This window comes from Pavona decussata, unplaced genomic scaffold (genome assembly GCF_977016875.1).
Source record: "Pavona decussata unplaced genomic scaffold, jaPavDecu1.1 SCAFFOLD_137, whole genome shotgun sequence".
NCBI classification, from domain to species: domain Eukaryota; kingdom Metazoa; phylum Cnidaria; class Anthozoa; order Scleractinia; family Agariciidae; genus Pavona; species Pavona decussata.
Window position 1 is genome coordinate 1,042,501 of NW_028145550.1, and position 14,427 is coordinate 1,056,927.

General features: G+C 38.3%; 3 protein-coding genes and 1 pseudogene across 5 annotated transcripts in view; all 4 read right to left on the minus strand.

Annotated features, from left to right (window-relative positions):
• Positions 1-3,309, minus strand: part of LOC146467209 (putative skeletal organic matrix protein 5) — a 26,486-nt gene extending 23,177 nt beyond the window's left edge. Inside the window, exon 1 of the mRNA XM_085126303.1 lies at positions 3,245-3,309. The gene's annotated coding sequence lies outside the window, so the exon portion shown is untranslated. The remainder of the gene's footprint in view (positions 1-3,244) is intronic.
• The window catches only part of LOC146467204 (putative skeletal organic matrix protein 5), a 67,821-nt gene extending 64,486 nt beyond the window's left edge, over positions 1-3,335 (minus strand). Inside the window, exon 1 of the mRNA XM_085126313.1 lies at positions 3,245-3,335. The gene's annotated coding sequence lies outside the window, so the exon portion shown is untranslated. The remainder of the gene's footprint in view (positions 1-3,244) is intronic.
• Positions 1-10,584, minus strand: part of LOC146467208 (putative skeletal organic matrix protein 5) — a 41,099-nt gene extending 30,515 nt beyond the window's left edge. Inside the window, exons 1-2 of one of the 2 annotated variants that reach the window (XM_085126315.1) lie at positions 9,308-10,584; positions 6,464-6,699 (exon numbers count right to left, since the gene is read on the minus strand). The gene's annotated coding sequence lies outside the window, so the exon portion shown is untranslated. Of the gene's footprint in view, positions 1-3,244; positions 3,329-6,463; positions 6,700-9,307 lie in introns of those variants that run through there. The other variant, XM_085126316.1, reaches the window with a different exon arrangement.
• Positions 4,998-6,453, minus strand: LOC146467213 (putative skeletal organic matrix protein 5; annotated as a pseudogene). The gene is made up of 4 exons (XR_014867843.1): positions 6,133-6,453; positions 5,966-6,008; positions 5,678-5,804; positions 4,998-5,582 (listed from the first exon to the last, which is right to left on the minus strand). The product of XR_014867843.1 is annotated as a putative skeletal organic matrix protein 5 (transcript).
• Positions 10,585-14,427: the final 3,843 nt, after the last annotated feature.

Genomic DNA, 14,427 nt, shown 5'->3' on the forward strand with positions numbered 1-14,427 from the left:
TCATATCTAGCCACGAACAACAGTCTTCTAAGTCTTGGACCCTTGCCTTGGACCGAAACTTTAAATAAACCCCGACAAGTTTACATTACACAACCGCTCCTGCGCATGCCATGATACATAGCCTAATAGACAAGTTTCATAGTTTTCATACAGCTATGCTGAGCATCGCTCTATATGGCGCGTTTTTAGAGTCAAAATTCAAACTATTAATTCAAACATTCGATCCTTCAATTCAAACATTCAATCCTTCAATTCAAACATTCGATCCTTCAATTCAAATCTGCAATTGTTCGGTTCAAACTTTCGATCCTTCAATACAAACATTCAATCCTTCAGTGCAAATATGGAATGGGTCGATTCAAACATTCCATCATTCAATCCAAATATGGAATTGTTTGTTTCAAACATTCGATTCTTCAATCCAAACACCCTTTTCTTCAATCCAGAAATGCTATTCTTCAAGTTAAACATGCATTCATTGTATTGCCTGGCCTATCATTCAGTTCAAGCATGCATTTCGTAGATTCAAACATGCCATTTTTCAATTCAAACATTTGATCATTCAATCCAAACGTGCATTTCTTCAATCAAATCCTGAAACTCAAACACTACACCATAAATTCCGCGTTCAATTTGGATAGAAAATGCTGAAATCGTGCTGTTGAAACATTCTGCACTTTAATTTTAAGATATAAAATCCAGATTATAAATTCAAACATAGTCTCACAATGTAGTTGTGCAGTGGCTCAATTCAAACATTCACTTCGGCGATTCAAACATTCAGCTCAGCAGTCCAAACTTTCAGTTCCTCTCCAGTAGTCTGGAACCGAGGGGACTCTGTAAAACAAGGATGCGGACGGCGGATTAAATTTATTGGTTAATTGTCACCTTCTAAGAAATGCTAGCTTTGGCTTTTTTTTAATTTTATTTTTATTTATTTATTTTTTAATTTGAATTGATTTTATATTTTATTGTCAGTCAAACAGCGAAAACGCTATTGAATGTTTCTTCTCGTTTTTCAACCAAATCAGTCTGAGTTTGCAGTGGAACTCGGTACATTAGTACTACACACCATCCGGAAAAACAACAAGTTCACATTCATGAACATTTACAGGATAATCTGATTAACAGGTAAAGTACTGTACGAGCTTTTGTTAGGCATTAAAGATTGGAAATCGTGGTTATTGTTCGAATAGACAGATCGATACAAGTTATTAAAAAATTATTTTAAGATGTCCAAAGATTTCCCGGCGTAGGATTTCTGAACGTGTCATTTTCTTCCCTTTAAATTTGTACACAAGCGAAATTTTCCTTGCAATATGGGGGCTTTTTTTGATCGGGTTTTGCGTCTTTTCGGTTTTGATATTCATTGCAGATTGTGGTTTTTCTCATCTTGGAACATTCAGATTATTTTATCTGACAGAAAAACATGTTTTTTTCGGTCAGTTTCTGATTTTCCTCCGGTTGCCTTCAGTCCCCAGTCAGGTCAGGGGTCGTCTTCTCCGTGAACTTGGTACAGCTGAACCTCGATTATCTGGACTCGTTGGAACTTGAATAAAATGTCCGGATAATCGAAAATATGAATATTAATGAGACAGGAATGTAAAAAAAATGTAATAAAGAAAGCAGAATTTGTCAAACAAACCGGTTGATGCTTTGAAGCTTTCGCGATCGGTCGACTCCGCGTTCAACTACGCTGAGAAATGTTTCGCTTTTCTCCTGAAGAAGCGGACTTGAAAATTGGTGTTCCACTGCTGAGTAAACCAGGCCCCAGTTGTTCAAAGAGTGGATAACTTTATCCACCGGATAAGTCGCTATCCAGCGGAGCAAATGTACTCCAACTACCGGTAACGCCTTTTGGCAAGTTTTCCACACAATCCCATACTTAAATTTGACATATGTTTCTACTCTATCCATAAATTATAGGGCTATTGGGAAAATCTTGCACGCATTTCATCTGCTGAATAGCAGCCTATCCAGTGAATAAAACTATCCGCTCTTTGAACAACTGAGGCCAGGCGTATAAGGTTTTATCCAATTGCTCTGACACGTTCGCAAATCTGACGCAGGGAAATCTTTGGACGTCTTAAAATAATTTTTTAATAACTTGTATCGATCTGTCTGTTCGAACAATAACCACGATTTCCAATCTATAATGCCTAACAAGAGCTCGTACAGTACTTTACCCGTTAATCAGATTATCCTGTAAATGTTCATGAATGTGAACGTGTTGTTTTGCCGGATGGTGTGTCGTACTTATGTACGGAGTTCCACTGCAAACTCAGGCTGATTTGGTTGAAAAACGAGAAGAAACATTCCACAGCGTTTTCGCTGTTTGACTGACAATAAAATATAAAATTAATTCAAATTAAAAAAAAAATAAAAATAAAATTAAAAAAAAGCCAAAGCTAGCATTTCTTAGAAGGTGGCAATTAACCAATAAATTTAACCGTATCAACATCCTATTTTCTTCCACTTCTTCTTTTTCTTTCTTTTTTTTTTTAAAGCCCCATCCGCCGTCCGCCATCCACCGTCCGCATCCGCCCGTCCGTATCCTTGTTTTACAGAGTCCCCTCGGTTCCAGACTACTGGAGAGGAACTGAAAGTTTGGACTGCTGAGCTGAATGTTTGAATCGCCGAAGTGAACGTTTGAATCGAGCCACTGCACAACTACATTGTGAGACTATGTTTGAATTTATAATCTGGATTTCATATCTTAAAATTAAAGTGCAGAATGTTTCAACAGCACGATTTCAGCTTTTTCTATCGAAATTGAACGCGGAATTTATGGTGTAGTGTTTGAGTTTCAGGATTTGATTGAAGAAATGCACGTTTGGATTGAATGATCAAATTTTTGAATTGAAAAATGGCATGTTTGAATCGACGAAATGCATGCTTGAACTGAATGATAGGCCAGGCAATACAATGAATGCATGTTTAACTTGAAGAATGGCATCTCTGGATTGAAGAAAAGGGTGTTTAGATTGAAGAATCGAATGTTTGAAACAAACAATTCCATATTTGGATTGAATGATGGAATGTTTGAATCGACCCATTCCATATTTGCACTGAAGGATTGAATGTTTGTATTGAAGGATCGAAAGTTTGAACCGAACAATTGCAGATTCGAATTGAAGGATCGAATGTTTGAATTGAAGGATTGAATGTTGCGCCATAGCTCTACGGGGTCCTCTACCGGCGCCGTAAACTTGCGGATTGATCATTATTGTATTTCTTATCTTACCTCGATTTGTTGTTTCTTTCCCTTCGTCTTTCCTTACTTGTTCCCCCAAGGTTTCTATGAGTGTTCTCGCCGTTCGAGCAGCTTCTTTATGGTGGCCATTTGCAGTGTGTTTATTTCTTCAATGCGTCACGCCAACGTAAGTACACGTGTCGTATTCTCTCAATTAAACGCATTAATTCTATAAAAAAAACTTTCTTAATTCCTCGTGCGATATACTTCAGATTTTTCTTAAAAACATATTTCTGTTACAGACTGACTAGTTTGGTAAAACGTTCGACACCATTTCATAGGAATAGCATTGTTATGTTTTGCCAGTTAATTTCAAATTTGAAGTTTGCGTTCGCGTTAGATCACCATATCTCTAGTCATGAGAACGAATCTTGGTTTTAAATGATCGCCTATTTTGGTAATATTTTAACTTTATGAAAATGAAACGAAAAGATCCTTTTAAAGGAGACAAATCATAATATTTTTTGGAAATCAGACGAGGAGTGAATATTTAAATTTTATTGTCCTTTGGGCGAGGCAGTAACAATGAAATGCAAATTACAGGAAGGTCATTCATGTGTACCCTGTCAGTTTGTTACTCAAAACTTTTAAAGTCTCCCAGCCATTTGCTTCAAATGATGAGTAAGTCACACTGAAAATTTAGGGATCAATGCATAGAGATTCCAAGGAGAAAATACACTTTGATTACTTCTTGAGAGACTGAGTGTGTCAAGTGTCTATGAGAAACAGATCTTCTCAACAGAGACAATTCCATTACTGTCAACTGACTCAAAGAAGTTGTTTAAACAATTATGCACGCAGATTTAGATATTGACAGCTGCGTTTGAGAGACTAAATTATTTTCCTGATAGTTGTTCTCCTGGGTTTCCCATATTAAACAACCGTCTTGAAATGCGTTGCGAAAGGGATCTGGGCCAAGACATGGCGGGTTGTGAGAGAGGAAGTTGGATGGCAGAATGGCACAATGGTGTAATTCAACACCAAGAGGACTTCGATCGTTTCATAGTGAATAGCCGTCCTATATCAATGCATTTTAATTCAGCCTTGGTATCCCAATTGTGTCTTTAAGAGTTTGTCTTGAGTGTAGACAAATAATCAGAAGTCCAATCATATTATAAGCTGAGTAAAGGAAGACATTGCAATGCTTGCGTCAAGGGAATTGAATCTGCTGGGAACTCATTTGCCTTCTCATGGTAAACAAAAGATAGCTTCGAGAACTTGTAAACGGCATATTAAATTACACAAACGTTTGCTTGAAAAAGGTAAACGAAAAGCTTTCCCTGTTTTCAAGCGTCCTGGCCATTTTACGACTACAGAAAACAACACGTGCAGCTTTCGCATTACGAAAAAAAAAAAATAATAAATAAATGAAATCACATACTAAGGACGGAAATATAATTTGCAGCATACTCGAGGCCAAGTTCCTTTTACTGAACCATTTTTTCTCTTTTATTAATTCTTTTTCCTTTGCTGTTCCTTTCAGTAAAAAATGAACTAAAAGGGTGCTTATATTTGCCTAGCCAAGGTCTCGCTGATTAAGCCAACTGCTTGAGGTAAAGCTATATCAAACATTCGAGAGAGTGTTTTATCCGATTCCCGAACACTTCGGAGTTGGTTGAAAAAAAAAAAAAAAAAAAAAACTGGGCTGCGCCTCGTTTTTCTAACCCACTTTTTCTTGCTTGGAGATCAAATGAAAGACACTTCCTCGTGTTTGATATATTACTTCATCAACGGACGACAAATAGTTATTGAATTTTTAATTTTATTATGGCTCCAGTGTACAGTAATACACCAGTTAGTTTCACTTTACTGAACCAAGATGTATCCCAGCGCCTTGATATTTTTGTCGCCATTATCCGAACCCTTCCTATAACTCTTATTTCCACACGTGTTGGAGTCATCACTGTACCCTCCAGTGCCAAACCCAATTCTCGAGTCAGTTGTTGTACAATCTTTCTCGTTGTTTCCAAGGATACCGATTCTTGCTTTGGAGTAGCCCTTACTGCTACCGGCAGCATTGAACCCTTCTTTGTTGCAGTTGGTTTGCAAGGATGCTTGGGAACCAATCAGCGTCTTCCACGTGTTTACGACCCAGTGATGTTGCACGGTATTTCCCGTCAGCAATCAGTGCGTACAGTGAGCTGGCCTGCTTATTGATGACGAGGAACTTGATCTGCTGACCGATCTTCATACCGAGGCAGATCTTGGAGAAGGCTGTGTTCCAGTAGGTAGGCAGCTTGGTCTGTTTTGTGTCGAACCCAGTCTTCCCTCCAGCAAGGTTAAAGGCATTTCTGTTGCTCCAAAAAGCAGAATCATAATGGAACGTTTTCTGGAATAGAAACAAGGAAAGTTAGTCAAACGTCAGATGTAAAATATTTGAACAGCGTTTGTAAAGAATGATATCGTCAGAGGACAGCTGCTTACCTTTGTGCCGTCAATCTTCATGGCCAGCGTCCACCCTCCATCTCCGCATCCAAAGTTGCCCATGTGACAGTAAACAGGAATCTTCTGTGAACCAAACATCAGCGGATACACTTGGCTTTTGGTGGAACTGGAAAGGAAGAGAAACGGTGTAAGTTACAAAAATAAGGACAAGTTATCATTGCCACTTTTTTTTAATTTTTGTGAGTCTCAGAATTTTGGAATCAAATCCGAACCTTCCTTGGTGTCGCTAAGTTCGCGGAATGTATCATAGCACACCTCAAAACCCACCTGCGTTTTTCATACTGTTCCTTACATGAAGAGGCTGGAACGGCTGTGAAAAAGGTAAACGTCCAATTAGATGTAGTGCTAAGGCGTAAACGCTTAGTAAAGATAGAGAAGCGAATTGAAACTTTTGAAAGGAAAGATAGGGAAAACACTGGAGACAAATCATTTACCTGGTGGCAGAGTAGGTGAAGGTTTGTTGACCACTGCAATGAGATTTTCCAGTTTAGTTTGCAGCATTTTAATGGCGTCGTTTGCGTCCGAATCCTGAAGCAGGTTACACATCAGATTACAAACCATCATCTTGTCGTACGGTTTGGCGCAAGACTTGGAGGAGTTGTTGGCGCCATTCACGGTTAGGATGAGGAAAACTGCAAGGAAATAAAATTGGATAGGGAAACGCATTTTGAGAAATCCAGTGAACGGTTTTCAGCTGCTCAACAAAGATTGAAAGTCCTGTGGATTGCTGACTGTTATGACTAATAACACGTAGGCTGTACTTACTTAAGTTCAAGGCAACCGAGAAGCTAAGGTTGTGTTTACAATGCGGGAATATTTTCTTGCTTGCTCTCCCGTCCAATCAACTTACTCCAACTCAGTTATTTTTATCCTAACTGGCCTCAGTGTCTCTCGCGGCTTTCATCAGCAATTTATTTTCTCAAGTTTTATATCGCAAACATCTTCCTCCATTCTCCTTAATTATCTTGCATAAAATGAACAAAATTCAAGGGAAGAAAGACCTAAAAAACGAATTAAAATAAAATGAAATGAAAACCAGGAGGTGAAATGTTACATTATTAAATGTCTAGATTTTTAGCGTCATAATATATAAAACGTTCCACGCTTTAGTGAATCATACAGCGGCAGTTTAACATATTTAACGCGGTTTCTATGGCATGAAACAGCTAAGAGTATAGCTAACCTACCACTTGTCTGCCGAAGGGTTGCCCCTAGGGAACTGAGATATGATGCGGAACATAGCCTTGAACCACTGAACGTCCGATCTTCCTAACGAACGTTTGTTAAAAACTGCGACTGTCACTCGCTTTTCTCGGACGCAACCGCACCTCAGCAAGTTCTAATATTTATCCTAGTAGAATTCACAGTTTTAATATAACATCAACAACAATAAGCGGAACTTCTTGCATATCTGGAGTGCAGTAGAGGATATACCTCAATGGCGAGTTCCTTCCCAACCGTCTCCTTTCCTTCTTGTCTCTTACTAGTAGCGTGAAGATTTCTTAGTCAGTTTTTGTCTGTAACGTAGAGAGCAACTTTCCCGCCGCTCGGTTAGCAAAGGATAATAAAATTTGGGGGTTAACACCACTTTCTTGCTCTCACCCACCTCTTTTGAAATCATTTATTCGCGCAATTTGGTTCGTTTCTTTTCTCGATTGTGTCGATAACCTTCTAATCTCAGAGACAGTGTTTTGATTAAGTTTGTAAATGCAAGTCGAGTTGGACCTTTGCCTGTGTTTATTCTCGCCATGATTTTCACGTCAGGGTGCTTTCATGTCCTCACTAAATGCATTTTTAACAAAATTGATTAATTCTTCTTGCGAAATGCTTTGGTCTTTTTGTTTCACAGTTACATGCTACTTATACAGATTAAAAACACAAAAGTTTATTCAGCCTTCGACACGAATACTATCACATAATTGTTATGATTTGATTTCATGTTTACACACTTGCATTTGATCAACTGGTCTAGGTATTACAACTAGCTAGACTAAATTCCGCGCACCCGATTAATTTATAATAATTTTAGGGCATAAAACAAAACGAAAACGAACCGACTCTTTTGAAATGGTATCTTTTGTTAGTCACGTTAGCTTAGCATATTTAATTCGTTGGACGCATAGCACAATTAGTTTTGAGATGCAAATAACGGGTAGGTCACTCATATTAACTTTTTAGTGTCTTGCTGAAAACATGAATTCTCCTAGCCTTTTTGTTGACATGTTATCAACGGCCACAAAGACAGAATGAATGTATTCAATGTATTCAAGGTGGGGATTGTAAGGAGAAAATAAGCCTGCGTCAGAGCAGTCGTCTCCTTTCCGACAGCCGGCTGGAAACTCGTTCTCTCGTAAAGCATTTGTTCACTACTTCTACCACTTGAAGAGGAAACGACTGCTACGCAAGTTAAGAGAAATTGGACTTTTATTATCTCCGAGGAGACAAACATGTCGGTTGTGTTCACGAGAAACAAAACTTCTGAATACAGACAATTGTATGACTGTCAGTTGAAATATCAGAGTTGTTTAAACTGCGAACCAAAACTGAATACATATTGAATAAAACATTTGACAGCTCCTCGTTTCTGACTCGTTGCAAACTTAATAAATGCACGTATTTCATTCTGTAAACGTGTTTATTTACACTCACTATTTTAGCTAGCATTATTTTGAAGTTTTTTCTTTCGTGGGTCTCAGCTCAGTAATAAAAAGCCACTGAATTCAATTTTTGTTGGCCGTTTAATGGATGAGAAAAGCTAGGATATCTCTTGTATAGATGGCACTAACGTAGCCCCGGACGTCTACTAAAAGTGGCCCTTAATTAAACAAGAGTTTTTATTTCCATTAATCATTAGGGAAAATGTTTTCGGCAACCTCACTTGCAAGAAAGTGGTTGCTTAACCAAGAGGTTTGTCTTTAAAATTTTGGTAAGTTTTTCCAGCTATGCACTGCAGAACTCACTTAAATTTCATACCTATTAAAAAAATGTTTCAAGCCTTTGCGCTGTTAAAATTAAAGCTAGCTCATTTCTTGTTGATTGTCGTAGGTTAGGAGTGATCAGGACAAAATTGAAGAAACAAACGACTTCATAGGACACGGAAAAATAAAACCAAGAGGCTAGACGTTAAATTGTTAAATATCCTGTTTGTAGTGAGAAGATGAAATCCTCAGAAACAAGCGCGGAAATGTCAGTTATATCGACTTTAGAGAGCAACAGTGAATTACGTTAGCAGTTAGTGAAAATAAATGAATCCCTCTTTCCCCATCAGTTATTTTCGTTTAAGGAATTATTCCGTCGTCTGATTTAGTTTCGTTCAACGGACGTTTGTTTCGATTACCTTCTGGTCTCGAAGGTGACGCTTTATTTCAATTGCTTTAAATAAAAATCACTGATTTCTTATACAAGTCGCACGCCGGGGTAGCTCATACTTAGCCACGAACCACAGATCTTCCAGTAATCCTCAGACCGAAAGTTTGAACAAACCCCGACACACTTGCTTTTCATTACACAACCATGCCTTCGCGTGCCATGATAAACATTGAGCCTACTGTCGGCTCTGTCGGCGCCGTAAATCTTGCGGATTGATCATTATTGTATTAGTTCTCTTACCTCGATTTTCTATTCGTTTTCCTCTTGGTTTTCGTCCTGGTTTATCTTCCTTGTTCCGGTTTCTGTCAGCGTCTAACGCGCCGTTCTAACAGCTCCTTTATGGTGGTCCTTCGCCTGTGTTGTTCTCTTCAAGGCGCGCCTCGTGCCAGCATAAGTACAGTGGCCTATTTTCTCAGGTAAACGCATTTTCAAACAAACTCGTCAATTCCTCTTTCGAGATGCTTCAGCTTTCTCTTAAGAATATCTTTCTGTTTTAGACTGAAAAATTTGTTAAACTTTAGGAATAGGAATAGGAATAGGAATAGGAATAGCATTGTTATGTTTTGTTTAATTTAAAATTTCAAGTTTGTACTCGCGTTAGATCACTATTTTTTAGTTATGAAAACCCATCTTAGTTTTAAAGGATTGCCTGTTTTTAGTCCTATTTTAACTTTACGAAAATGGAACGAAACGATTCTTTTAAAAGGAAACAAATCATAACATTTTCTGTAAATCATTCGAGGTCAGAAAATTTGAATTTAGTTGTTTTAAGGGCGAATTAGTAAGTGACCACGATCAAATGCAAATTACAGGAAGGTCACTCATGTGTACCCTGTCAGTTTCTTACTCAAAACATTTAAATTCTCTCCACCACTACGTTTTGAGTGAATCGGACTGAGAATTTAGTGGTCACTGTATGGGATTGCAAGGAGAAAATACAGTTTGATTATTTCTTTAGAGACGAGAGTGTCAGGTGTCTATGAGAAACAATTTTCTCAAACAATTCCATTACTGGCAGCTGATTTGAAGAAGTTGTTTAAACAAGTAGCTAAAACATACAGACAGTAAAAGATATTGACAGCTGCGTTTGAGGGACTGAAATATTTTCTTGATAGGGTCTGATAGTTGTTCTCCTCGCTTTCCTGTACCGTCTTGAAATGCGTTGCGGAAGGGATCTGAGGCCAAGGCATGGCAGCCTGTGTGAGAGGAAAGTTCGGTTGCACAGTGGAACAATAGTGTATAAAATGATTGTTGTTACACGCGGTGGCCTTCCTACATTTGCATTTTAATTCACCATTGTTGGCCTACTTGTTGTCAACAAAATCACGTGAATACTCGCCTGCCTCTTTGGAGAATAACCAGTAATTTTTAAGAAGATTACGACATTTTTATTTGTAAGACATGTTTCGATGTTACAAACATCATCGTCAGATACAGAATATTTGAAAAAAACCGCCAGGACTATATAACAACTAATTGAAACATGCATAATTAATAATGATTAGGTGACAAAAATAGAGAACATATTTGAGTGAGTAACAAAGTGTTGGAAAGGAAAATAAAGCCTAAAGCGTAAGTGCCAGGTTAACATGATTAACTTGTTGATTTAAATTGGGCTTTTCCCAAGTCATATACATAGCCTCCTTAAGTTAAAGTTGAAATTTTAATGGGGGCGGAATCAAGGATTTTGAAACAATCCGCAGAGCAAGATTGACGACAATGTTTTGAGCTTTGAAAGTGTTTGAAGATGTGTGAGGACTTGTCATAAGAGAGATGTTCACGGAAGCGTGTGGAAAAATGACGACCAGTTTCGCCGATATCAGGCAAGCATTACAGCAAGCACTAGGGAATAAGTAAGTCACACGTGAACGGAATTCTCTGGAGACAGAATCCTTCACTAAGAAAAGATTTCTTACCTAAACACTAATTTGATATCAAGATCATCACAACAACGATTAACAAGACGGCGTATTTTGCTTTGAGCTACAGTAGAAAAACTGCCAAAATAAGGTAACTTATAAAAGTATTGTTTACCCTGTGAAATAGCAGCCTCCCACGCAGTCGTTTTTAGGGGACTCGTATTACCTCTTCCCCACAAACGCCTGCTTACCCAAGCGCCACATTCCTTTCCGCCGCTAAGCCAATCACAGTGAACCTTCTAAAATCTGGAAGGTTGACCTTGACCTCAGAACGCCTCTCGCGGGATGAAAAACATCACGGCGGAGACAGGACTTGACCGAGCTTACGTGAGCTTTGAGCACACGTTCAAAATTTCCTTTTTAAATGCCTATCAACTGACAGCAATCAAAGAATTCAGGACGGAAAATAGTGATATTTTCGGCAATTTGCCGACTGGTTACGCAAGGTCGCTTATTTATCAAGCTTTGCCTTCGATCTTGTCGACCTTGTCGGTGTGAAGGACACCGAAATATTACCCGATTTGTCGGTAAACTTTAAAGATTTTGCAGTTGAAACTCGCTTTGTTGTTGCAATTTGTTCGGGGGCATGTGCGACATTTTCCACAAGGCCCTCAAGTTGATCGGCTCTTTGTCGTTTAACTTTCCGTTTGATAGTCTTTAATGAACTGATAAATACTGCAGATATCCCCTTGATACCTACTACATTCTTCTTTGCTTTCTCGAATCGAGTTAGTCTCTCGTAGCACTTCGTATAAACAAACAAATCTGCTCTAGAGTTTTCGCACCCGTAAGAGGTGATATCTTCACCGACTGTCAACTCGATCAGGCGGGGAAGATCGATTACACTTTCCCGAAGATTCTGACTCTCCCAGCAGATAACGGTGTCAAAACGTCGCACAAGAAGCGCTTGTATTCACATTCGATATTTGTTTTGGCGTTTCAGCCATGACCAGCCATTCCAGAAGTGAAAAAAAATATATATATTCCAACTTAACTCCCGCATCTCTCAAGACTGTACCAGAGAATGTACAAAGCTCGCGAGAAACGGAAGCGGCCATTGTAACCAGCAATTTGATTTGATATCATTAGACAATGCCTTGATGGGATTGGCTAGGGTGCTTAGGCAGTAAAACAATGGGAAAGGAATGTGGCGCTTGGGTAGGCAGGCGTTTGTGGGGAGGAGGTAATACGACTCCCCTAAAAACGACTGCGTGGGAGGCTAGTAAAAAAGTAGAGAGTTACAGAAACGAGGACGGCGCTGGTAATGAGAACGCCACAAAACAATGGGATTAATGAGCAAAAACAATCGCTTTGCACGTGCGTTTTACATTTTGGTACATTTCTTTACCGTCCTCTGCAAAACAACAACGTGAAATGACCAAATTTTAGGTTTTCTCGAGAACAGGAGCGTATGACGCAAAATCTTCTTTATTTTTCCTTACTTTGACGTCGTTCATACTAATTTAGTTACTGGAGAGTTCGCCATCATTTTCCAAGTTAAACAAATTTTAATGATTGCGAAAGAGTTACAAAACGAGAAGTTATATTTTTAAATGACGTTCTCCGTACCGTTGCCGTCCTCGTTTCTTAAACTCCCTAGTATTGGAGGAAGGAGGTGTTTGAGTGGAGCCGTTTCGGTTAATGCCTGTGTTCAAATATCGGTAGACGTCGGTAGACGCATTTGTCGATAGGAAAAGATTCTTACGCAAAATGAAAACTAATTTCATAATATCTTTGTGGAAGCCCAGCCAAGTATTGTTTAATTTAAAAACCCTATCAATTAATGTCCTAATGAGACCGATTTTATATGACAGAGGTGCGACACTGAGGTAATTGGTAAGCAGACCCGTGAACTATGAGGTCTTCTTATGGTCTTCTTATACTAGTGACAATGGAACCATGGCAGTGGGTATTGTCGATTAAGACATCCAGAATGGGCAAAAAAGGGTCAATTTCTTTCTCAAACGTGAAACGATAGTGCGTGTGTTGGCTATTAAACCCCGTTAAATTTCAACTTTAACTTAAGAAGACTATGTATAAATCAACAAGTTAATCATGTTAACCTGGCACTTACGCTTTAGGCAGTTTATTTTCTTTCCAACACTTTGTTACTCACTCAAATATGTTCTCTATTTTTGTCACCTAATCATTATTAATTATGCATGTTTCACTTAGTTGTTATATAGTCCTGGCGGTTTTTTTCAAATATTCTGTATCTGACGATGATGTTTGAAACATCGAAACATGTCTTACAATTTGAAAAATGTCGTAATCTTCTTCAAAATTACGATTTATTTCCTGCTGTCTCGACCTTTTGGTTTCATTATTCACGACATAGCAGCCAGAATAACCAGTCCTTTTATTCCATCGCTGATTTTTTCGTTCGTTTTACGACGTTAAGTGAGCGTAAATGTTTCATTTCAAGAGGAGTTCTCAAAATGCGTTTGTCTCACCAAGCTTATTTTCTCGCAGACTTCCTTGTCATGACCGTGAATTACGACAAATCCTCCTAATCTTTCCTAAATAAAACGTACGACAACGTGATAGTTTGTTATCGCCTTTTTGTCGTAGACAGATCAAAATTAGTGAAAACCAAAAGACTGGAAAGCGACTGATCAGGAGAATGATTATAAAGAGAATTTTGATTCATTTGAGGTTCCCTCGCGTTTGATCATAATTTTGCCAATGAATATATCGAATTCCCAAATACATAACACAACCGCTAAAAATACAAAACTTAGATAATTTTCTTTTATCTCTTTTCCTTGCGCAAAGGTCTTTCCTTCCTTCCATAAATTTTGTCCTTTCTCGAGCACATCTGCGAGATTGGAAGTAATTGTTTACGAAATCCAACTAGAATAAATTTTAAATTTAATGATACCTTTGAAGGAAATTTTTGTCCAATTTAATATGCTCGGTTTACAAGTTCTCGAAAGTTATCTTCACGAAGAAACAAATCATTTCCCACCAGCAAATGTGTGATAAACTCCTTTCAACAAGTTGAATCCCTTGACGGAAGCGTTCTAATGTTTTCCTTTGCTTATAATATGATTGGACTTGTGTTTGTTTGTCTACACTCAATACAAAATTTGCTGGTATGCTGTTTTGCAAGATACATGTACTGTTTTTCTTGCAGTGTTGAGACGCCGTTTATCTCAATACTGCTAACTTCAGAGTAGTCTTTTGAACTCAGGTTTACGGTCCATGTTCACTTTTTCCCTTGGAGTTTTATTTTCTGATCTCGTCTCATTTTGCTTCATTTAAGAAAATTTGATGCTTAGCTAAAATAGTCAAACAAACGTCTCGCAACACTTTGGTTGGCATAAACTACTGACACGTTTTTCTCGCATTCTATTTCTAATTTTAGCATTTATTTGTGACAATCTTGACAGAGGACAAACAGAAAATACTTAAAGCAATAGGATATTACGGGAAAGAGTA